Here is a 24,955-nt window from a genome sequence, read left to right as displayed (position 1 = left end):
GGATTGGTGGAATGATGTGATTATCAGAAAATGGCTGGTCACAGGTGCCTGTGTTTGCGTGCGTTTCTTGGAGGGAGACTGAGGTCATGTCCATTGGAATAGCTTCTGTATTCGTGCCATCTGTGCCCTGCAGCTCCCATTGGCCCCTCTTGAGATGAGCCTGGCTGCTCAGTCACTCTGCCAACTTGTGTGGTACATGCTTATGCTGATGGTTGGTTTGTTTACTGGCAAGAGTACAGGGCTGGTGCAGTCTCCCTCAGGATACTGCTTTGAATGTTGCCTTACACTGGTGTCAAGCGATGGGGGCCTGTTGTTGTTTTGTCTCATGTTTCAGTTCATATTGCTGTACTTGAACCTTCACATGCCTGTGCTGCATCAGTACGGCAATGGTGACATGCCAAATATGGATGGCCACTCACAAGGCACTTGGAGCCCCTACATTCATTTGTTCGTTGGCATGCATGGGTGACTTGTACATTTCACTGGTTGCATTGTGTAACTTCATTGCACCTACGAGGAGTTGTGCAATGTGGGCAGGGAGTGGTGTACAGGCACTCAGTAGGGCCATTTACGGTTGGTTCACGATGCCGTAATTCTCACCATGGCGGAATGGTACTTTCCGCCATGCTTGATGGCGTTAAGTAAATGTCCGCTAGGGTCAGAATTCGCGTACCGTTGCGCCATGGTGGTAATTACGGTTTTGCATGGCGCGCGTGCGCGTACTTGGTGCAGTTAGCGTTGGCGTTCACTACGGTATCGCTAATGGCATCGTACTTTACGGTGACGGGTCATAATCGCACCGAGCGGTATTCGATGGCGGTATTACATTTCCGCCATCGTTTTTCGATTTCCGCCAGGGTCGTAATGAGGGCCACAGTGTTTCTGCCTGTTTTATCCATTACCAGGAAATACCACCATACATGCTGTTGCAGTATAGTATTTTGATGGGTCTATTGAAATACTCCTCGAAGAGAGCCAGCTGACCAAACCCCACAGGTGTGTCCGTCAGAGAATCCATTTCTTCATGGGCTTTCAAAGCCTTCTCATTTATATCGGCATCAGTTATACTCAGCGGTTGAGACTAGATGCCAGACACAGATTTAAGGGCCTGTGATCAAACTTTAAAAACCATCTGCTTTTTGATTTTATAATATGGCTGCAAATAACTTTGCTTGAAGGTTTATAAGCACCTCTGGAACGCGTTGTGACAACTAGCAACCATGATTCTTAGCAACGCAAAGCACATGATTGTGGTCTTACTCTGCAAGAGCCTCTGCAGATTCTCTAAAAATTATTAAAATACAGAAAACATCCTGCAGGGACTGCCTCATAAACAATGGCCTGGTCAGACCTTCAGCATCCAGGTGTAGCTGGACAAAATCGTTGGGCCCGGCAGTTTCCATTATATGGTGGACCAGTGTTTCCTTGGCTTCTGTTAGTACTGCTAGTCTATGGCCCAAGGAGTGTAATTGGCCCAAGTTCACAAACCTAAATTCCTCATAATGCTTCATGGCCAAGAATGTTTTATAAGTCCTTTGTTAGGTCTACACCCTTTCTCAGTAAACAGGAGCATCGCTTGGAGTGGGGACCTGTGGTTGTGAGTGCTAGGTTGATCACGTCTGGCTATAACCAGCCTGGCATTTTCAAATATTAAAAATAACTTCCATCGCTGGTCTCTAGACCTGTACCATTTTAAGTTTCGCTCTCTGTCTTTAGGAACTCTCTAAAATGGATACCCACTCCTGCTCTGTACAGGCACCCCACCTGTTGCAGGACCTGTGTTTTTAATTTCGCGTGGAGGGTCACTCCCATCACACTGAACGCTGGTTAAATGAGAGCATGCTTTAGTGGTTTGCTGATTGTTTAAAAATGCCTCTGATTTCCACTGGGTCGTTTGGTTTTTAGGGGATACGCCAGGCACTAGGCAGAAACTTTTACCAGCCTCTGTTATATCTGATAATTGCAATATTGCTGGCCGGGTATTGACTGGGGGCTGGCTGTACTAGGACCAGCTATCGCCGTACTAGGCCCTGCTATCGCTATGATTTCCCCCGCATGCCTGTGGAATAGAGGCAGAATTGTGATTTTCAAACTGACGGGGGTACTCAGGGGCTAACGTGTTATGCTCCACATTCGGGGCAGTGTCTATTGCTGTATCTAGATAGTTGGACTGACCATCTGTGGATACCCTGAGGACCCCTGTCAATAAGGCTGAAGTATCATTAGTCAGTTGTTTATTAGTGTAGACACCACCCCCTCCACATGTTCAAAATCACCCCTGATAACAGATTGCACATTTGTCTTCTTCTTACAGTAAGGCTTTAAACTTTTGACCATGGCCAACATCTTTTAATGACTTTGTTTTAAAGCGGGGGTACCCATCTGTTTTTACTGCTCTTTTGCAGTGTATTGGGGTCTTTTTTTAGGACCTGATGTATACCCACATGTACCCTTGGTGTCATCGTCTATAGTAATAATACTAGTGCTGGGGGCCACATGCAATGTTAGTGGGACACACCTGTCTATTATCACACTCCTCCCCCACATCATTTACATCCCTCTTCTCAGGGTCCGCAGTCTGATGAGCCCCTGCAGCTGTTCCATTTACAGCTACAGTATTACAGACCTCACCATTTTGAGCATCAACGGCAGCAGCCTGAGGGACATCAAACACATTGGGTGGAATACCTTCACTTACCATATTGTCAGAATTATCCATATTTACACACTGGTCAAGAAATGCTTCAAGTGCTATATTGTAAATGGCCTGCCCCATGTCGGAAAGCTCCTGAGTGGACATATTAACTATGAATTCAAACTCAGCAGCCTCGATAGTGGCCAACTCCACGTCTATGGGATTCAGCACCCCAATCTGATTAACCAGCCTAACACATGGTCCCACATCCCCCAGAGTCCCACATTCTCCTCTCCCTCCCACATACTAATGTCTTCATACTGGGGTGGGGAAGGCTCTCACTGCTGCATAGATGTTATATGTACAGGCTAGCTGTTGATTGGGTTCAGTAGGACATTAACAATACTACTTAAAACATGTTGAACTTCACAGTTAACCATATTAGTTTCAACTTCACAGTTATTAGCTGCTGCATTTTCCACATCAGCTACTAGTGTAGCCTGCATTCTAACATCCTCGTCATCGCTAATGACAACCACCCCTTGAGCCGAGTCAACCCGCTGTTGAGCACAATTGTCTGTTGTTGCCATGCCCTGAAGTTCTGGTACATCAGCATAAATTATAGATGCAACCCCTCATGTTCCCTTATTAGTCCCATTTTTGTTCTACTTTAGCCTTAAACTGGTCCCTCTAGACCATCATGCTGAGGCTTTTGTTTTTTGGAACACCCAAAATGTACATCCCCACACCCAAGCTCACGCTTCAACTCCCGTCTGGCTTTAGGCTGTTCAACGCATTTAAAACAACGTTTCAACCCTGAATCAGCCAGCTCCGTGCATGATGGCACAGGCAATACAAGGGGCCCCATTCCCAGACCTGCAAAAGAAGATTGGCCATTTATATTGATGGTACTGTCTGTCTGCACATCTCGTAGCACTGGTTGGGGGACTCAACACCACAACCTATAGCTGACGCTTCTCGACAGCCTGGGGGTTCAATATGCTAATTATGCTGAGGATACCCAGGGTGTCCTGAAGCTCTCCGGTATCCATGCACAAGACATGGCAACCATCAATGTGGTTTATGGTGCCATCCAGGCTTGCATGGCAAAAAATATGCTCACCTTGAACAAAGATAAAACCGAGTTTCTGATTGTTGCCTCAGGGCCTCGGCTGAAAAACCTATCTGCAGACTTCCAAAGCTTCAACATCGCTGGCTCCACTATCCCAGTGGCAAAAAGTGTAAAGACCCTTGGAGTCATGTTTGATGCTGAACTTACCATGAAACCTCAGGTTGCCCTTCTCCTGGCATCCTGTGGCTACATCAATAAACTCCTCTGCCACATTTGGCCTTTTCTGTCACCCAGGAACATGTCTCTTCTTGCTTCAGCACTGGTTAACTCACACCTGGATTATTGTAACAACTTGTTCCTGGGTGCCCAGCAGGTGAACTTTACAGCACTACAGTTGATCCAGAATGGGGCAGTCCAGGCAACTAAGGGTCTTGCCAGATGAGTCCACATAACTAACGTGAGGAGGGAGCTCCAATGGCTTCCAGTGAAACACTGTGTTACTCACAAGGCCTTAACGCTGAGTCACAAATGTCTTAATCTCCAGGCATCCTCCTATTTCATTGAGCACACTAAGGTTTACCAGCCTTGCCACTCACTCTGGTCCTATGACTAGGCGAGCTACCAACAACCGAAATTTAAACTAAAAGGCTTCGGTGGCACCACATTCAACATTCAGCTCCCCCTGGCCTGGAACGCTCTTCCTCCCGATATGAGAAGAAAGATTGTATCCTTGACGGACTTTAAAAAAAGGATCAAGACCCACCTCTTTAAACTTGCACCATAATTGCACCCTGCCTCCCCTTTCATCTCTTGAAATAAAGAAATAAATAGTGTTCCATTGTTCGCAGACAGCCAGCTACCTTGATATCTGTGGTTCCCCAGAAGTATACCCCCCTTGTAATTGTAAAACAGTGGGCTCCATTGCCCCCGCAGTTCCTCTGGCTTGTGAATAGCTGTGGGCTCCAAACAGCCTGCTCTCTTGCCAGGACATTCCCATGGTGCCAGTTGTCGAGCCCTGTGGATGGACAGCCCAAGAACCATATGGCAGAATTGTCGGGGTCCCCAATCCACCACTGACCCTTCATGCACCTCCAAACCCACTTGAGATCCTTCTTGTTGGGGCTCCCAATCTGCCAGTGACCCTCATAGCCAAGCAAAAACCATTTGGCATCCTTCTTGGGGCCCCCAATCCACCATTGATCCTTGTAGCCATTCAAAAACCATTTGTCACCCTTGTCAGACCCACAGAACAGATGGGCCTTGAAACATTAACAAAAACATCCCTTTCCATGGCCACAATCTCCACATCCACGGATGCAGACAATCCCATAGGCTCAGTGATTGAATCTGCCACTGATGACAGCCCATCTCCATTAGAATCCATGGTGTCGCTAAATAAAAACACAAGGATATAGAATCAAAATGTGAATTTCAAAATAGGCTCTCAACAGATCATTCTGAAATACTGGCTTTAACATTACCACTGCCTTGTGACCTGCCCCCCACACACACAATTTTTATCAATGTATATTACAAAAAGGTTTGGGGGTCTTATCAAATGTATATAAAATGTATATTAAAATGTTTGGGGGTCTTATCCAATTTATATCAAATGTATATAAATGTATATTTGTTATGACTTTGTTTTAAAGTGGGAGTACCCATCTCTTTTTTACTGCTCTTTCACACTGTATTGGGGTCTTTTCTGGTTGTTCTTTTTAAGACAGGATGTATACCCACATGTACCCTCTGTGTCATCGTCTATAGTAATAACACTAGTGCTGGGGTCATTTGCAATGTTAGCAGGGCACACATGTCAGGGTTCTTATCAATTTATATAAAATGTATATAACATTTATATAAATGTTTTTGGGGTTCTTGTCACATTTATATCAATTTTATATAAAAAAAATGTGGGGGAGCCTATTTATTGCATAGGGATTCAATACATATTTATACAATCTAACACGTGGCATTAGAACACAAAGTTTCATTGGCTATTGAAAGCTTAAACAACTCTACCAAAGATTTAGACTAGAGCGCCGAACCATAGCTTTCAACTACTGCGTCGCTCAACTGAAATAGAGCGCTGTTTAAGAACATCACATGCAAATTCCATTGCTCAACTCCTGTAACGCTTAGAAGTGCACTGCACCCATTGCTTTATCTATTCATTCATTATATAGGGGAAATTCACCTTTATTTCATAACAATGAAACACATATCAACCAGGCACATAGTTTAGTTAGTGACCCAACATATTCTGTGGCAAGTCTCTGTCACACCCACCCACGTGCGAAGGCTGCATGCAACACTAACCCAATAGTAAAGCTTAAATCAATCAACAAGTTTTAAAAAACCCCAGCATGTGTTTTGACAAATCACTGAGATAAGGTTGCTGTCTCTTTAAAGACTCCTATTTATTTGAGTAACATATTAGCAGTTTAAAAAATGGTTCACATTTAAATCAAGCATTGGGGCAAGCGGCTTGCCACATAAAATATCATGCTGGCTTTATAAAACAAGAGCCATTAGCATGTGTTTAAACCCCATTAAACAGCCAGCTCACACCACATTTAAAAACAAAAGAAAAGCTGCCTGTGAAACACAGCACCTCCACATGCTTAATGTAAATTAAATGTTCACTTACTTTTAAAGCGCGCAAGAATAAATGTGAAGTCTGCCAATCCAGGTCTGCAAGCCCAGCACAGGCCTGCAATCAGCGTATCTCCACAGGGATTAACAGGGATGCAGGCCTCGGCACAGGGACAAAGTATGGAGCTTCGGATGATCCAATTAGCCCCTGGGCATCTTCAGCAGAGTTTTGCTGCCTCCTTCAGCCAGCTGTAATTAAGCCCACAGCACGGATGTGGCTCTTGCCCAGTGGGGTTCCCAATTTTAAACAAGCTATGCTCTATCAGCTGCAGAAATCTGATTTTGCGCTCCTGAGTGTGAACTACAGAAGTGTTTGGTAATCTACCAGCGGATGGCCAACACCCCTTTAAACTCAGCTCACCATCCCCCATGTCCAGGCTTCAACCCCCAGCTGTTTCCAGCCATGCCTTCATAGTGCTGGCATCAGCTGTTTTGAACATGCTTCATCATGTGTATGAACATCTGGCTCTGTCTCCGTCGTAATACCACGAGTCACTGTGAAAAACCCAGGAAATAAGAGGGCAACCCCCAGGACTTCAGTAGTTTTTTTTTGCGCCATTTGTTTATGCGGACCGCCGCCACCTTCAAACGGTTGACCTGTCGGCTCATCGATTCTCACTCTAGCCTTGCACATGGTGTGGATAATTGTTCTTGTCCCTGGTTCTACAATCCCTGTTTCCCACAAAATAAAAATTGCTGTGCACGCAACAAAAATCAAAAGGCTGCACCCCTCAACATCAGCATGAAGCCAGGGTGAGTCACACACCAGAGAAATATAAAAAGGTGTTCCATGCTGTCTGCAACCCATTTGGGCAAAGCCAGTACAGGAGGGACATGCCCATGGCATGGGACGTCACGCTCTATACAATCAAGTATTAAAGGGAGGCCTGTGTGCGTTATTCTGACACCCAGTGTTTTGCTTATTTTATGTAACGTGAGACTGCATGTAGTGGAGCGCATAAAGAAAGCGACACTGCGGTACCCACATACACCCTATAAGTATACAGGCTATAGACATCTTGGTACAAGGGTGCTTCCACAGGAAGAACATCTAAGGATCTGTATGTAGTGATCCCCCAAGCAGTGCTGTGCCATGGATTGTCAAATTGTGAGAGTTGGTGCGAGGTGTATGTGCATTGTCGTGGGTGTCCCGCTGTGATAAATACCTAAAGCGTTTTTCTTTGTTCTTATTTGCACACATTCAGTCTCTCCTTATTTACGTGGATTTTTTGGAGCCAAAATGTAAACATTAATGATAGCAGAAATGTCACCATTTGTAAAATGCTGTTACTGAATTCATGTGATTTTAGCAACGGTTAGATAGCTCTCCAGGTTAAGATCTCACCGTAGCTATCGTTGAAGGTAAAATTATTGTGTACATACATTGTAAGTAATAAACAGAGTAACTGGTTGTTGGCATTAACTAGGTAGGGTTTGGGTTCTGGATTGGTAAACAAGGGGCGTTTTGGGGGTCATTACGAGGTTGGAGGTAAGGGGTTAACAGCGCCGGCACATTACGAGGTCCTTTAGCAGGTCCCGCTAAGGGCAGCTGGTTTTTCCAGGCGCTCTTAGTGGGAGCTGCTAAAGGACCAGCATGCTAATATCGGGCCCATTATTAGCATGCTCCCCATTCCCATTGAGTCCTATGGGGGCTCAAATGGGAAGGGGGGCCCCGGGGGGAACGCGAAGCGTTTCCCCCCGGGGAGTTTTTTGGCACTGCACACGGCCAGCGAGTGGCCGTTGAGGCAGAGCGCCCCCCGGGGGGTATTTAAGGGCTCAGGGAAGGTTCGGGAGGCAGGCGACGGTTAGGACTTGATGATTGTCAAGTCCTGTTGCCTGCTCCCGAGCCTTCCCTGTAGTGCCTGGGGCCTAGGTGCGAGTTAGAGCAGGTGAGATAGGGGAGTTGTAGCAGGGGAGGGCGGTTAGGTTTTGTTTAACTTTTAAAAAAAAAATAAATATCGTTTACATTACGATTAGGAGTTTTACCGTGGGTCTCCGTGCTTCCGTGTGCGCGCCGGGGGTACTCCGTGAGTGGGGGGCGTGAGGGCTCCGTGGTGTTGCGGCGGGGATTTGGGGAGGAATCCTTCCTCCGTTCGCGGGCCGGCTGTGCGTGGGGGTTTTAGGGGCAGGTTCAGGAGCATAGCGGCAGCGGCTTTTCCGCGGCTCCTCAGTGGGATTTTCCCACGGATTGAGAGCGTTTGTCTCGGCGCTTGTGGGCGCGTTAGCAGCGCTCGTTAGGAAGGAGGCAGGGCAGCGCCGTTAAAGGGACCCTGTCCCTCGTGTGAGGGAGAGGTGCGGTGCTGCTTGGGCACCACCAGGTGGCAGTGTGCGCTGCCATTAGTAAGCACTAATTTGTGCTTGTTTTCTAGTGTTTTTGGGGCTCCCTCTTCGGGGTTTTTTACTAGGTAGTAGGGAGGGGGTGTGGTCAAGGATAAAATAGTTTAATAGGGGTTTAAAAAAAAAAAAATGTACAGATTACAAAATAGCATAAGGCAATAATAATAGTAATAATACTAGTAATAAAAGGTAATTAGGTAGGGATATTTTTGGTTTAGTTTTTCTTTTATTAATTATCAATATTGGTGAGGTTATTTTACGGGTTATCACGCAAGGTGTGTTTTGGTTCTGGGGGCTTTTTATTTTCTTGTCAGGGTTGCTCAGGGCCAAGGGTGCTAGTACACGGGTAGGTCCCGGCTCGGGGGCTTAGAGTACATAGTTTGATTTTAAGGGGCATACTTTTGGGCACACGCGGACTATTGTGCACAATGACAGGCCGGGGAGCAAGCAAGAAGGGGCTGGTGGATGCTGGGGCCTTGAAGAAGGCCCTGGAAATCATTAGCAGGGCAACTAAAGCCCAATTGGAAGGGGTGGTAGGGGAAGTTACGGGAGAAGAGGAGAGTAGTGGGGACAGGCCGCAGCGTAGAGCGGCGGCGGACGGTGCGCTGGCGGCGGTGGTGGCTTGCACCCCTACGGCAGGGAGAGGGGAGGTTTGGGAATCCAGGGGTAGGAAGATGAGGAGGGAGATAGACAAGAGGGCGGATGGGGATTTAAGGAGGTCGGGGGGCAGCCAGGGAGGGAGGAAGGGTATGATAGCTCTAGGGAAGAGGGGAATGCTCGAGAAGGTGGGGCCCGAGGGAACATCAGTGGGGGCAGGGGTGGGGCGCAGACGGGGGTGTCAGGGCAGAGGGGAAGAGGGGGTAAATACCTGCAGAAGAGCGCAGGTGGGAGAAGGTGGGAGAGGTCCCCGTCAATTGAGGAGGGTAGGGTGGGGCGCGGAACGCCCCCCCCGGGTAAGAGGAGTGGGGGCGGAGGGCGCTGCGCAGCCCCCGCTGTCCAGTTAGAGGGTGAGGGTTTCGGTACGGCCCCTCCTCGGTCAACGCAAGGAGAGCCTAGAGGGCGCAGCACAGCCCCTAGCAATGAGGATTTCAGGGTGGAGGTCGGAACGCCTCGCCCAAGAGAAGAGGACCAGGCAGAGGTTCCCACAACCCCGCCGAGAAGACGTCAAGGGAGTGTCGGGGCAGACGCCCCGGGCTCGCAAGAAGATCAGCAAATCATCTCGGGCATGAGCTCGCATCCTCAATGGTATTTAAGGGGTGATGAAGTTGGTTAGGAGGAATACGGGGGGCAATGGGAATTTGAAGATTACAGGGCGGAAAGGGAAAGGGTTGAGGAGAGAAGAAGTTCAAGGTGGGATAGGGAAAGGGAAGTGCAGAGTGGTCGGGGTGAAAGGGGTCAAGGGAATTATCGGCTGGGTGATTGTGCTGACATGTTTTGTCCCCGCAGCAGGAGCCCTCTAAGAATGGAGAGGAGGAGCACCGGTGTGGATGCCAGGCCGCAGGTGGCAGGCGTGGAAAGAGGTGAGCGGGAAAGGGAATGGTCATCTGCATGGCAGAGAGGGGTTACAAATAGGTGGTTAGGGGATGAATGGGCTGGTTTTCAAGGTGTGATGAAGGAGGTTGGTGTGCAGGCCATTGGAGCCGAGGGGGTTGAGAAGAACATTTGCTCAGTGGAGGTCCAAACAGATAAAGTGGTGGAGCCATTGGGGCTCGAGGTAAAGGCTGGTAAAGATAAAGAGGTGGAAGTGAAAGGAAAGGAGAAGAAATTACCATACATGGGGATAACAAAACCATTGGGGGCACACTTGATAGCAGCGACCAGGGAGAAGATCCAGGCAGGGGAATTTGTGGATGTCTTTAAATTGCTCCATAGGGAAGTGAGAGCAAAGGAGGGGTCTAAGGAGGAAGAGAGGGAACTGGCTTCACGCCCAAGGGTCCCGGTGACTATTGAGAATTGGACTTCAGCGTTTATCATTTATGCCAGTGTGTATTGTGAAAAATTGCCGGAGCGTTGCGTGGCCCTGCTTAAATATATGGATGTAATAAGGAAGGCTTTCACGAGTTTTGGGGGCTTTGCCTGGGTATGGTATGATGAGGAATTCAGAGCGAGAATGGCAGAGGACAGTCAGGCGGTCTGGGGGGAGATAGACATGGATCTCTGGCTGCAATGGATGGCCCCAACGAGGCCTGCCCCGACATTGCACACAGCAAGTGGGCTGCCCGTGCCTTTCCGGCCCTTTCCTGGTCCCCCCGCCCATGAGGGAGCGGGGAGAGGAGGTAGAGGGCAGCCCTCGACAGCATGTTGGGCGTTCAATAAAGAAGGCTGCACGAGATGGGGTTGCAAATTTAAACACAAGTGCAGCAGGTGTGCGGGTCGGCATCTGGTTACAGATTGTTTTCAGGCAGGGGACAGTGGGTCAGGGCGAGGAGTGGGGCAAGTAGGTGGGGGGGAAGGACTGCATGCCAGGTAAATTGGGGTGTGCTGGTAGGTAGGGCTCAGTTTATCGTAAAAGGAGGGGGGGGCGCAAGGTTTGATGAAAGGTTTTTGGGGGGCAACTTAAATGGGGTAGGAGAAGGCTGAGGAGGAAGAGGCGTAGGTGGGGGAGGGCCGCAGGGGGGATGGAACGGTGGAAATTGTTAAGGGGTGGTAGCTGTCGTTTGGAGGGCATGGACAACGGTGGTGAAGCCCTCACGCTTGCCGCACGACAAGGTGAGTAGGCTTCAGGCTGCATGGACGGAGGTGCGGGAGCGCCTCTGGTGCAGCAGGGGGGAAGTGAGGAGATGGGTCTGCATGGACGGGGGTGCACTAGGGCCCCTGGTGCAGCTGGGGGAAAAAAAAAAGTGGAGCAGCGAAGCAAGGTGCCGGAAGAGGAATTTATGTGGAATGGTCTGCATGGACGGGGGTGCAGGTTTGGCCCCTGGTGCAGCGTTGGAGAGGAGTAAGGCAGAAAAGGGGCCTGCATGGACGGGGGTGCACTAGGGCCCCTGGTGCAGGTGGGAAACAGGTGGTAATGGACGCAAGGAGCTTGAAGATTGTGATATGGAAGGGACTGCATGGACGGGGGTGCAGGTTTGGCCCCTGGTGCAGCGGTGGAGAGGAGTAAGGCAGAAAAGGGGCCTGCATGGACGGGGGTGCACTTGGGCCCCTGGTGCAGGTGGGAAACAGGTGGTAATGGACGCAAGGAGCTTGAAGATTGTGATATGGAAGGGACTGCATGGACGGGGGCGCAGGTTTTGGCCCTTTGTGCAGCGGTGGAGAGGAGTAAGGCAGAAAAGGGGCCTGCATGGACGGGGGTGCACTTGGGCCCCTGGTTCAGGTGGGGAAACAGGTGGTAATGGACGCAAGGAGCTTGAAGATGGTGATATGGAAGGGACTGCATGGACGGGGGTGCAGGTTTGGCCCCTGGTGCAGTGGCGAGAGGAGCAATAAAGTAAAGGGCCTGCATGGACGGGGGTGCACGTGGGTCCCCGGTGCAGGAGGGGGCAAACCAGGGCCAATACTAATAAGGTGAGGGAAGGTGGGGGTGGGCAAGGGGGAGCAGGGGGGTAATAGTTTAGAGGAAAAAGGGGGACTAAGTGGGTTTGGGTGTATTGTTCAAAGGTTAGGTGAAAGGGGCGAAATATCGGGGGACGGTGGAGAAGACCTGAGGTGTTTCCGGAGAGGGTTAAGGAGATGGCCAGAAAGGATAGGGTACTGAGGGGGTGTTACTAGGGGTGTGGGAAAGACTAGGAGGTTTGAAACTCATCCATTTAGGAGGAGTGCAGCATCTGAAAGTAGCAGGCTTGGCTATTAAGTGGAGTAGGTGAAAAGGTGGGGACGCTGGGAGTAAGGGAGATACAAAGGGTATGTCAGGGACCGGGGCAATAAGGAATGTCTTTATAGAATTTTTTTCAGTAGGTAGCAGGAGTGTTGCATTTATTAGGATGTTGTTGATTTGTAAGTGATTTTGTAATTTCTTTTTCAGATGCTGCTAGGAGGTCCGGTCAGATGTCAAAAATATGGTTTTGGGACATTCTACGGTTAAGTGGGCGGGGAAAGAAGTTGGAAAAAGGGTTGTTGGCAGGCAACTGGGGTGCAACTATGAAGATGTTTTGGTAAGATGTCCGGGTTTGGGGGGCTGGGATGGGATTAGTTGCTTCCTAAGTTGGCTGGGGTGAGGGAAAGCTATGGGCCGCCAGATGGGGGGGGATTAGTTTTGCTGGGAAAAATGATCTGGTAAGGGATACGGGTGTGGCTCTTCTTAGGTTCTGGGCTGGGAGACTGGGTAAATAGTTTGAGGTAGAAAAGTTTGGGGGGGGTGGGGCAGAAAGAACTGGGAGACTGGGGGAGGGTTTTTCTGGTGCCGGGGGCATGGCCCCTTTTGATGTGGGGGGAGGGAAGCACAATGGGGGAATGACCCGGGAAAGGATGGGGTGGCGAGGTTTGCACAAGCAGGTCACCCCGGGGGAACAGGTATTGAGCCTGGAGGGGCATGCCCCCTGGGAGAAGGCGGGACGCCTGGAAAAGGGGCAAGGAGACGGTAGGATCCAAGGGATCATTAGGGAGAAATTGGGTTATTTAATTATTTAATTGTTGGGAGAAAATGAAAATGAAAATGTTTCATTTATTTAATTGGTTATTAAAATATTTCTTTAGTTTGTTAGGCCATGGAGCCAGTTAAGCGTTTGATTGTAAGCTTTGGCCTGTCACATTAAAGCAACCTTTTCCACTTTTAAATGAGTCTGGGTTTTTGTGCAGTAAGCCAAAAGGGGGGCTCCGGGGGGAACGCAAAGCGTTTCCCCCCAGGGAGTTTTTTGGCGCTGCACACGGCCAGCGAGTGGCCGTTGGGGCAGAGCGCCCCCCGGGGGGTATTTAAGGGCTCAGGAAAGGTTTGGGAGGCAGGCGACGGTTAGGACTTGATGATTGTCCCGCCCTCCCACCCCTTGCATTTTCGTTTCAGGGTAGTGTCTGGTTATGTAATATGGGGGGGTCCGTTGTTCATGGTATTATACGGGGGGTTTTTAGATGATAGGGCGAGTTTTTTATGAGTTTTGGGGTCTGTTAGGAGGGTAGGGGTTGGTAGTTTTGTGTGACAGGTCAGGGCATTGTGAAAGTGTGTGTAATATATGTTGCTGATGTGGCAGGTCAGGCTGGCTGCAGGTCATAGGAAGGAGGAGTTTGGTGTAGAGGGGAGTTTGAAGGGTGTTGAAGTGTGTTGGGGAGCCGGGGGCATGGCCCCCTTTTGATGTAGGGGGAGGGAAGCACAATGGGGGAATGACACGGGAAAGGATGGGGTGGCGCTGTTTGCACAAGCAGGTCACCCCGGGGGAACAGGTATTGAGCCTGGAGGGGCATGGCCCCTGGGAGAAAGCGGGATGCCTGGAAAAGGGGCAAGGAGACGGTAGGATCCAAGGGATCATTAGGGAGGAATTGGGTTATTTAATTATTTAATTGTTGGGGGGAAATGAAAATGTTTAATTTATTTAATTGGTTATTAAAATATTTCTTTAGTTTGTTAGGCCATGGAGCCAGTTAAGCGTTTGATTGTAAGCTTTGGCCTGTCACATTAAAGCGACCTTTTCCACTTTTAAATGAGTCTGGGTTTTTGTGCAGTAAGCCAAAATGGGGGAGTACCGGGTCTGGGTTCCTTGAATGAGGAATTACTCCAAGGTTGGAATAGCCCGATAATTCCCCATTCAGGGAACCCGGACCCGGTATGCGGTAAGGGGGTAGCCATGGGGCTGATAGCACCATGGCTACCTCCAACCCCGGAATGAGGCCCTTAGTGTTTAACATGAGGTTTGCTGCTGGCTCTGTCCATGACAGCCTTTGTTTTACATTTACATTTTGACCCGTGTTTGGCTGAAGCAGTGAAATGTCTGACAGTGGCAGTCACGGTTTGCATCCGGTCTAAGCCATGCCTGGTGAAGTGTGAAATTGCCCATTGGCAGTCATTGTTTACATGTACTGCTGTGTACAGCAGCAATACAAGTGGAAGGACTGTCAGTTGCTTTTTGCATGTATTCTAGGCACGCCAGCTGCGCGAAGTGTGTCAGTGGTAGTTTTTGTTATCATTGAGCCTTGGTCATTGTTTACATGTAGCTGCTCTGTCAGCAGTGCGTATTGCTTACATACGGTACTAAGTTTGCTGGACCCCTTTTGCAGTGCCCCTACACCCTAGAGCAGGGTTCTTATGCATTTTCATATCAAGTTTATATCAAATGTATATAAGAATGTTGGGGTCTTACAAAAATTTTATTAAAAAATGTGGTGGTTCTTGTCCATTTTATATTCCAAATCTATCGGGGGCTTTTCAATTTGTTATCAAATACTATTGAATTAATGTAAAATGTACATAAAATGTATATTAGAAATGTTGGGGGTTCATCACATTTATATAACATGTTATACTAGAAATGTTGGGGGTCATCAAGTGTATATAAATTGTATATAACATTCATATAAAAAAACGTTGGGGACAATCAAATATATATAAAATTAATATAACATGTATATCAAAATGATTGTGGTTCAATCAAATTTATAGGAGTTCAGGGCGCATGGAAAGGGAGATGGCCATCTGCCATATTTAATATTGACATAAAGATATCCCTTTCCACTACTAAATGGCATTGTATTACTGTTCAAATAGGAATAATATATTTAATTTATAAGATCACTACATTTAAAAAAAATGTTTTTATTGATTTAGCTGACATATCAATGTTTCAATTTCAAAAATAAAACATAGTTAAAACATCTTAGAAAACATGAGTACAATTAACATCAGAGAAAACATGAAATAATACATCAAATATATATATATATATATATATATATATATATATATCTTATAAATCCAACTTAAGAGCTTTTACAAAATGAACAGTCGCTAACTGAATTGACAACTTGCCAGCACATACAATATGCGGCCACTGGTGGCCCATTTCCAAAGCACCCAAATAAGCACAATGATCTCTAAAATAAATCTGCTGAAGCTCTATCAATTTGGGACAAACTGAAATTAGATGCTGGAGTGACTCAGGTATATCTCTGTTTAAACAGAAACGACAAAAATGTATTTATTTTAATATTATCTTGCGCCTTGCTTGGACATCACAGGTAGGCCATAGATTGAAACGCAACCTTAATATGGCATTTTCCATAGCAGGAGAGGGGAATTTTACTGAATAAGATTCGATGATTTTTACATGTTTGGGATAAAAAAGTAGTTCACAATGGTTCTTGTATTTCAAACATTTGGTCCTCGTCAAAATCCAGTCACATCTGTATAACATTTGTTTGGCTTTGTGTGGATTTGAGATTAACGTATCTATGGAGATGTCAGCGCTACTTAATGTAAAATACACTTCTTTCATCCATTTTTGAACAATTACATGGGTAGTCGTAAACAAGTATGCTGACAAAGTTTGAAGCATATTGCTAGAATGAGTTGAAATCAGACATTTGCGAAAGAGAGCACAGAGTCGCCACAAATAGACAGCATGGAGCGAGACTAGGCCAAGTTCATAATGGAGCCAGGCACTAAGAGTGCACTGTGGTAAAAGTAAAATAATTTGCCAAAATGTGGCTTCTGATTTGTTCAGGGAGGATTGTGGCCAAACAGGTTGCGTTTCAAGACCGTATAGCAGGCATGTGGTGGCCTTCTGATTCCAGTACACTAATGCTGGTTTCAGTGTAAACTTGCCATATCGGTGTAATATAATCTTTGTTTGGGAAATAGCAGTGACAGGTTTTTGCTCCACGCTATCTATTTGGCCTGTGGCGTTCAAACTACCCTCAAATATTGTACCTAAGTAGGTATAACTTGGCACTATTAAAAGTTTTGTCTCTTTGACCGACCAAACAAATCTATTGTGTGCCATCTTAGATGCCGAATAGACCACAATTTGGGATTTGTTAGTGTTGATTGTAAGTTGATTTACATCAATATATGTGGTAAATGCAGTTAACAGATTTTGTAAACCTATCAGCGTTTTAGCAATAAGGACTAAATCGTCCGCATACATTAGCGCTTTAATGGGAACACCATGTATGATTGGTAAATTGGACAGTATTTCAGCAAAGGTTTTACTAACATTATGGATGAAATAATTGAAAATTTCCGAAGCAAGTAAACACCCTTGTTTCAAGCCCCGGGCTGTGGCGATAGGTGTGGATAGAAGGCCATCTAAATTCAATCCAATGCGTATTGATGTTTGGAAATGGAGTGCATGAATAGTTTCGCGAAGAGTTGCTGGGTAACAATCCCTTTCCAATTTCGACATAAGGATGACACGTGATATTGAGTCGAAAACCGCATGTAAGTCTATAAATGAAAAATAAACAGATTGCTTAGTTGTTTGGCATTGGGCTTTTATTGTATTGAGACAGAATAGATTGATATGGGTACCCATACCAGCCACAAACCCCGATTGTTGGGGGTCTCAAAATTGGCCGGCCTTGGTCCATCTATTAAAATCGCATAGTATCAATTTGGCAGTTTGCCGGGGCGTCCAAACGTGCGATTGGCTGATAGTTCTGCGGCAACGTACAATCACATTTTTTTTAAATTGGAACGATGATCAATGTTTTCCATGACTGAGGTATGTCTTTAGTTCGCAACACTTGCTTGAAGATTTTATCCAAGATTAAAGACCAAAGGCCTGGATTAGATTTGAACAAGTGGTTTTGAAGGCCAACAGGGCCAGCTGCTCTAGATGAACTAGCCTGTCTAATTTATTGTTCTAAGATTTCAGGTGAACATTCTATGAACCACTGTGCTGCTGAATTGGGAATCAGTATGAAATTATCAAAATCTACATTGGTGTATAATGTGGTAAAATGCGACAGCCATTGTTGTTCTGTGACAGAGTTTACTTGGGCTACTGATTGTCGTGGTTTAACACTCTGATTGAGGAGAGCCCAGGTAGCTGCCGAGTTCTTTGCGGCTATCACTTGAACCATCTTTTCACTATCCCTTTGCAGTTGTTGTGCTTTGTGTGCTCTGCTCTAGTCCATTGTCGATATTTACAGCGTAAGAAATTTAAGATCTGTTTTGGAAAATGATGAGCCGATTTGATGGCTATTCTGCGTTGATAGCGGTATTCAGTTCTCTTAACCTGAACTTCTGGATCAAAAGTATGTATATGTTTACTCATATCATGATTTGCAAAAAAAATAGAACGATGAAAAGATTGAAGAAGGTTTGTATATGATCTTGGGTGACGACATTCGACATTATAGTGAATCACTCGATTAAACTTTTCTAAGGTGTGTTCTGACCAGTGGATGTGTGATTTAGCATTATTGATCATCAACTGTTGTCACATCCATAGTTGTTTGTTTGATGTATTAGTCCAGTTGATACAAGTGGACAATAGATTGTGGTCACTGTGAGATTGAGATATTATATTAAAGGATACAACATTTTTTAATAGGTTGTGGTCCACAAACACATAGTCTATGATGCTGGCTGAGGCTGCCCGCTGCCAAGTTGGCTTAGCAGGAATCTCACCTTCGATGGCACCAATGAGCATGTACAAATTCCTATCTGTCATAAAGGAGGAGCATTTAGTAGCATCCTTAGGCTGAGCAGTACAGTTAAGTGACAACCAATCCAATTTGAAGTCGACAACAATTATGGTGTCGGTGATATCAGGAGTCTGCAAGTTTAACTCAAACAGTCTACCTAAACCAGAGTAGAAGGCGTCATCAGTTAGGCCAGCTGGGTTACGGTATATATTTATGAGAGCAATAACATGTTGCGAATAAACAATTCGGACCAAAAGTATAAATGAACTTACTGAATCCTATGCTGATATGGCAAGTCCACGATTCTTATTTACAGCAACTAGCAAGCCCGCCGAAGGATGGCCTTTCTCCTGTCGAATTGCTGGTAAGAGAATCCTGTCATAGTTATCCCAAGTTGGCGACTCATACAGTCACGTTTCCTGGAGAGCCATGATGTCATAGCTGGACAGAAGATTGAGGAAAGAGGCCTGCAAATGGGAATATCCCTGAGTGTTCCAGCTGGCCAGAGTAAACGAAGTTTGGCACGGAGGAACTGGTGGTTACTGTATCTGACGTGTATCCAAATATGGATCGATGTCAGTTCATGCACGGGTATAAATGTTTACTAAAGACACATGCTGATTTGATCTAAATGTGTGCCTTTCTGGATCTTGAGCGACTAAAAATCTCATGTCAAAAAGTTTCATCTTTGCTTTCCAGATTGTACTGAGAACATCACCTGAGGGTATCCATAATCTAATAATTGATGTGGCTTCATCTGAAATGAATTCAATCTGAGCAGTATCACGAGAGCTGATATCTTCCAATTCAGACACCTCTCCAAAAATATTGAGCACGCTCTGTCTGTTGAGGCTATATGTCAAAAAGGAACCCTCACTGCATTTCGTGATCAGAGAATGGCAGTCAGAATTAAATGATTCAGTGTGTCGTGATAATCTATTACTGTCATCCGAAATCATGAGATGAGAGAATTGGTTAGAGAGAATTGGTTAACCACAGACAGAGAAGGTCTCAAATCATTGGGATAATTGGGTGCAGATATGTGGTTAAATGTGTAATTTGATGAAGAATCATTAAGAGGCATAACCTGCTTGACAGTTTTATGTGTCTCGAGGCCCTCTGCTTGTATTGGGCCTTTGAAGATTGTTTCTGGCTGTGACACTATTGTGGGAAGCGGTAGGCGTTGTGTTAAGTAACTGTCCACTGCTCTCTACATTTTTTCAATTAAAAGGGGTGTTGGATGCTCTTCAGCAGTTAGTTGTTTTGGACTTTCTGCAATGTTAGCACTCGAAGATAAGGCCTGCCCTGATTTCTGTGTTACTGTTGGTAAACTTGCTTTGTGAATTTCATTAACTAAGTCGTTCAGAGGAGGATATGACAGTGGTGGTCTTGTTAAATCTTTCTGGGTGTCAAACCTTTTTAGTAGGACACTCTTGTCATTTACTTTAGTATTGAACTGTGCTTCTAATGATTTTTGAGTGCAAACAAGTTTGTTTGAATTTTCTGTCTCAATCGCAATCGAGGTCAGTGTATTTTTTGTATGCCTGACTTAAGGTAAGGTTTTCGATTTTTTGATAGCCAAGGCAAGACCCTTTTTTTCTTTTGTTTAGAAGTGAGCAGATCTCGCTTGGACGTCAAGCCCTTATTACCCTTGGGCAATGCAAGGCCCCATGTTTGTGCACTTCTGGCAGGAGAGGGCGGCATGCTTGTCCAAGATTAATTATCTGTAGGTTTTGATATTGCGTCCACAGAATCAACAATTGGACGAATGGCTGCAGAAAAGATGGGAAGCACTGGCTGCGGCTGTGTCATAAGTTTCAAGACATCGTGTCTTCACAGATTACCACGTCTTCATTATTGACAACAGCAGTTATAGAGGTGCCCTGTTTAGTGGTACATGAATCAGTGGGCAAAGAGTTCAGCCATGACGTCACTTGATTCAACTGTAACATCTGCTTTGGATTTTTGCATCCAATGATTCGTTAGCATAGTAGTGTTAATGGCAGACAGAGCTATCGCAATCATTGGATTGCATACAGTGCACTTTCGATGAGAGGCGGTTGACTGGGGCGCCTCGGTGTGGGGTGTACATATGAGAGAGACAATGAGCGATGTGTAATAGAGTCAGAGCACCCACCTCGGTGCGTAGTGTTTGCTCAGTAAATCGATATAGGTGACTCACATTGACTAGTATATATGCAAATGTCTGTGGCTTCGTGCTTGGAAGATGAGTGTGAGATTGATAAAATAGGGCTGACTCTAGGCACATCTATTTTCTGGAATTTGTAGTAACGTACAATCTGATAATGTGTTGGCCGCTGCGAAGACAGCCGCAACAGGAGTTTGAGTACATTGAGGTGAAATGGTGGAAGAGTTTTTGTAATGTACAGTAGGTTTGAATGAGGCAAAAAACAGCTGATTGGAACTGCATCACCATGTAAAATGTTCAGGGTAGGCGAGGGAGCAAGCACAATGGATTTGTGTCTAGTACTTATGCTCGCGTTTGTTGGCGTGCAGTTACACAGCGAAGCGGCAAAGCGGTACTTTAACGAGTACTTCCACGAGTGTGTGCGCTGTGCACGTGTGTACTCGTTAAATAGCAGATGACCCAATCCAAACGCTCCAAAGGCGGGACAATCACACAGGCCAATCAAGCTGTAACAAAATCAAACAACAGTAATCAACAGTTGTTTCACAACGTAGTCCGTGAGACTGTATACGTGCAGGAAATCATTAGATGAACAAAAGGGGATGTTCTCACAAGTACAGTCACCTTGGTTTGTTTTTTCCCTTGTTCAGCAATGATCCACAGAGTAGCCAGACAGAAGCAGCGATCCACGTGGCAAAGCAGTACTTTAACGAGTACTTCCACAAGTGTGCGCACGCTGTGCGCGTGCGTCCTCGTTATATAGCAGATGACCCAATCCAAACACTCCAAAGGCGGGACAATCGCACAGGCCAATCAAGCTTGGTTTGTTTTTTCCCTTGTCCAGCAATGGTCCACAGAGTAGCCAGACAGAAGCAGTGATCCACGCGGCAAAGCGGTACTTTAACGAGTACCTCCACAAGTGCACCTACATTTAGTGTTTGTTAAGCTTCCATGGTGGGTGCACCCGTGGACAGTGGAGGCTGGGATTTCCTTCACTGTGCTAAATCAGATAATTGTTTTGGCAGATTCCAGCAGTCAGGGATGTGGGAAATCTGCAGAAAGGCGCTAGTAATGCAGGAAAGATGGTCCCCAATTCAGTGTCAGAAGTCCTCCTACTAGAGAGAGATGCAAACTATTCTCAACACTCTACTGGTGTTTTCAAAGCTGCTCCTGGGAAGGCCAGTGTTAGAAGCGACAACACAGTATTCAAATCTTACATCAGCTGCAGAGGTGGAACAAGGTTCAAGTCCTTGGCCAGAATAACATTCTTAATTTTTGCATGGGTGGACAAGAATGTTCTATCGCAGCCGGCAGTGCATATTCAGGCGGGTGACCAGTCAGCAGGTGCACTAGCTATGTACAGTATTTCCATCAGGTGTGAAGATGTGCCTATGCTAGAGGACATGTCTGCATATCCATGAGATTTGCATGGTTCAGATGATGGACTTGTTTGCTACTCAGGAGAATTCGCTGGTTATTTTTCTGCATCCAGTACATGGGAGGCATGGTGTGGGCTGTGGACACTCTCACCCCTCCTACTCACCGAGAGATCTTCTTTATAACATTTGGGAGGGTGGGCAATAGTCAGAGCTTCTGATAGTGGAACCAACGTCTTCAGCTGCACCTTTTTCTTAATACTAAGGTACTATGCCAACCCTATTGAGAGAACTTTTGGACAGACATCCTGGCTTCCCTTTCTTGTGAACCCACAAATAGCACATGGGGTGATCTTAAACCGTCAGCCTGGATGTCAGAAAGCAGTGTCTCCAGACACTATGTCTATCAAATGTTCAGCAACTCTTCACTATCTACGAGGCCTTGCACTAGGAGAGCATGCACACACCACTGGGTGTCTGAAAATTGGCCAGCCCAGACCAGGGATCATACCTGTGCTGCCCCAGACCAGGGACTGTGCCCATGGGAACCACCAGCAACACCGCCAGGCCTGCTGGATAGGAAGGGGCACTGCACCTGTAAAATAATATTGCTGTTAACAGAAGATGGGCAAACCTTTTAGAAATACACATTCCTATCCCCTACCTTAATGATTCCCTTCTAATGTTAGCCTGCCGTGGGTTTTTTCTAAAGAAAAGGGATCTGTGCTATCAGCCCACCCTTCCTTGGAGGGGTCACAGGGAGACGCATAGGGTGGGAATGACAAGGCAGATGCCCTGCCTAATACCTGGTATCACCCACTCATGCATGAAGCCAGAGGATAGCCTCTGTGTGTCGTCCCACCCCCTATGTAGCCTCAGGTGGGCCGCAACTTCCATCACTTGCCTCACACCAGGGTACATACCCTCTAATCCCTTTCAATTAATCCTAACATTCTACATCTACATAACAATCCCTACATAACATTTTCCCCTCCCAACACTCCCCCTACATAATATTTAAACTATATTACATTTACTATACACTTTCATATATACATAAATATACACTCTCACAATGACATACAACATATAATATATGTCTTATAGGGTGACTGCTGCAGTCAGCCATCCCTTTCACAGTATTTTATAGGGCTGTCCTGGCGGTTGGGCATAGGATCTGCCCCTTGAAGATGGTTGTGCTTGTCCTCCCCCCAGTTCTTTTCTTCAGGGGTAGCCCTGTCTGCCTTGTCTACTGAAGTCTTCGATAATTAGTTCCACACTAGTGTACACAAGACTCCCGCTCACACCTTGTTTGTATAAACTCTTATATCTATTTGGCCATTATGTACGCTTTACTATATGTATCTATCTATGTGACTTATTACTGCCTGTTATATACTCTGTTCTGCTCATACTCTGTAACCATGTAACTTAAAGCCTTGCATATTCTGTACTGTTTCGCCCGGATACCTTCGGGTCTGGTGCGCATTATAAATGAATAAAACAAACAAACAAACAAACACCTGCTCTCACCACACTCTGTCCGTGCAGTGCAATTGTCTCTGCTTGCCGAGGTGGGGGCCCGCCCATTCTTATTGCCATGACTCAGGGGGCAGGCTGCAGATCTTCGGGGGTCTTCGGCCGATATGCTGGAGCATCTGGCAGCCTGGGACTTACACAGCCTCAGCTTCCCCTACCTGTGGGCTACTCTGGCAGCCCAGGGCTTACTTCGCTAACTTGCCCACTGACAGTAGGATGTGCTTCTTCCGCCTCTCTTCACCACCTGGGCCGCCTGGCATACATAGCCAAGGAGGTCGTTCTGCATTGGTTCGGCAGCCCCCCACATGCAGCCGGGAAGGGAATCTCTTCTTGCTTTGTCCCGGGCAACACTGTTCACACTGCCCAAATCCTTGCTAACAATGGGCCCATCCAGTTGGGCCGCTTGTGGGGCCAGCAGCTGCCATTGCCCCATGGGTGTCATGGCTGTTCTGGGCAAGCAGCCATGGCCCCGCGGTAACAACGCCAGGTCGCCCATCTTATGTGGCCAGGCACATGAACCTTCTTCAGGCCCTGGGGTCAGTCGAGGCTGCAGCCCCCCTAAAACCCTATGGATCTCTCTCCTTCTCTTCTGTCTTTCACAATGTCTCTCTTCTCCCCCTGAACCGTTTTTTAACTGCTCTTCTTTTTTAAAATCCTTTTTTGTTGGAGCTATTAGCTGGCGCTTCAGCACCACCTATAAACCGAAACTATTGCATTAGAGTACAGATAGGGAGAAATGGCATATGAGGAGGGACACAAAGCTTGCAGGTGTTGTTTCATTATTTGCCCACCTATTGACACCACATGACCATACTAATCCCTGTGGCCGTTCCCATCCAGTTCCTGCCCCTCCTGCCCAAAACACCTCCTCATGCAAACTCTTTGTGCTCGCATTAACCAAGCCTTTACCATGAAATGTTGTACAGAGTGTAGAGTGTAGTGTTTTTTCAAAACAGTCTTCTGAGAGTTATCGACTCAATTAGAGCTGTAAACACTCTACCGGTGTAATGCAAACGTGTTAACCAGATCTGCCTTCAACCACTCGATTTATAAGCACTATGCTGTCCTTCATTGACGTCCTGTTAAAAACAAGTATTTAGGCTTGTGTATAAAATATTAGGCATTTACCAGGCACCGCTATTAGATACCCAGGCTCTCGCACCATTTTTCACCTGCTACCATTTTTCATCAGCTAGTAGCACTACGTCTGTGCCTGCAAATGCCTTTCCCATGTCTACACAAAAGCCAAACTATTGGCATTGTCAATGCGTGTTTATCTTATCTCCTCTACTCAGCTGATTCTTGGGCAGGGAGTGGATTTTTTTTTTCTTTGTCCTAAACCTGGTGCCAGTGTCTTTATTCCAAAGTTACCTTAGGGGGCAAATGTGCAGCCCATCTAGCCGAGCCCTTTTTTGGGACACAACACGATCTACTTTTCCATCTTTGATGTTGTGAGGTGCCCAACATTTCAGGGGGCCCATCTCTTTCTCCATCCTCACTCCTGCCCCTCCCCCTAGAGTCCCCCTGGTCGCCCCCAAGACCTGAACTGAAATGCTGGAACAAAACAAAGATTGTTCCTGAAATTGCCAAAGCCCTACTTCTTAGATCCCCTAAACCCACTCCCCCAGACAGTTCCTTAACCATCGACTCCTTCGACTCTTGGCTCATTGAATCTCTAA

The 24,955-nt window shown here is 46.4% G+C and overlaps 1 protein-coding gene across 2 annotated transcripts in view; it reads right to left on the bottom strand.

Annotated features, from left to right (window-relative positions):
- LOC138513884 (uncharacterized) overlaps positions 1-24,955 on the bottom strand; it is a 588,633-nt gene that overhangs the window by 59,954 nt on the left and 503,724 nt on the right. Inside the window, exon 4 of one of the 2 annotated variants that reach the window (XR_011281837.1) lies at positions 15,542-22,332. The exons of the other annotated variant lie outside the window; for it this stretch is intronic. The gene's annotated coding sequence lies outside the window, so the exon portion shown is untranslated. Of the gene's footprint in view, positions 1-15,541; positions 22,333-24,955 lie in introns of those variants that run through there. 2 annotated transcript variants of the gene reach the window in all.

This window comes from Ambystoma mexicanum, chromosome 12, assembly GCF_040938575.1.
Source record: "Ambystoma mexicanum isolate Mex_15411 chromosome 12, UKY_AmexF1_1, whole genome shotgun sequence".
Lineage (NCBI taxonomy): Eukaryota > Metazoa > Chordata > Amphibia > Caudata > Ambystomatidae > Ambystoma > Ambystoma mexicanum.
Note: the sequence above shows the minus strand (reverse complement) of the source record. Positions and strands in the feature narration are given on the sequence as shown.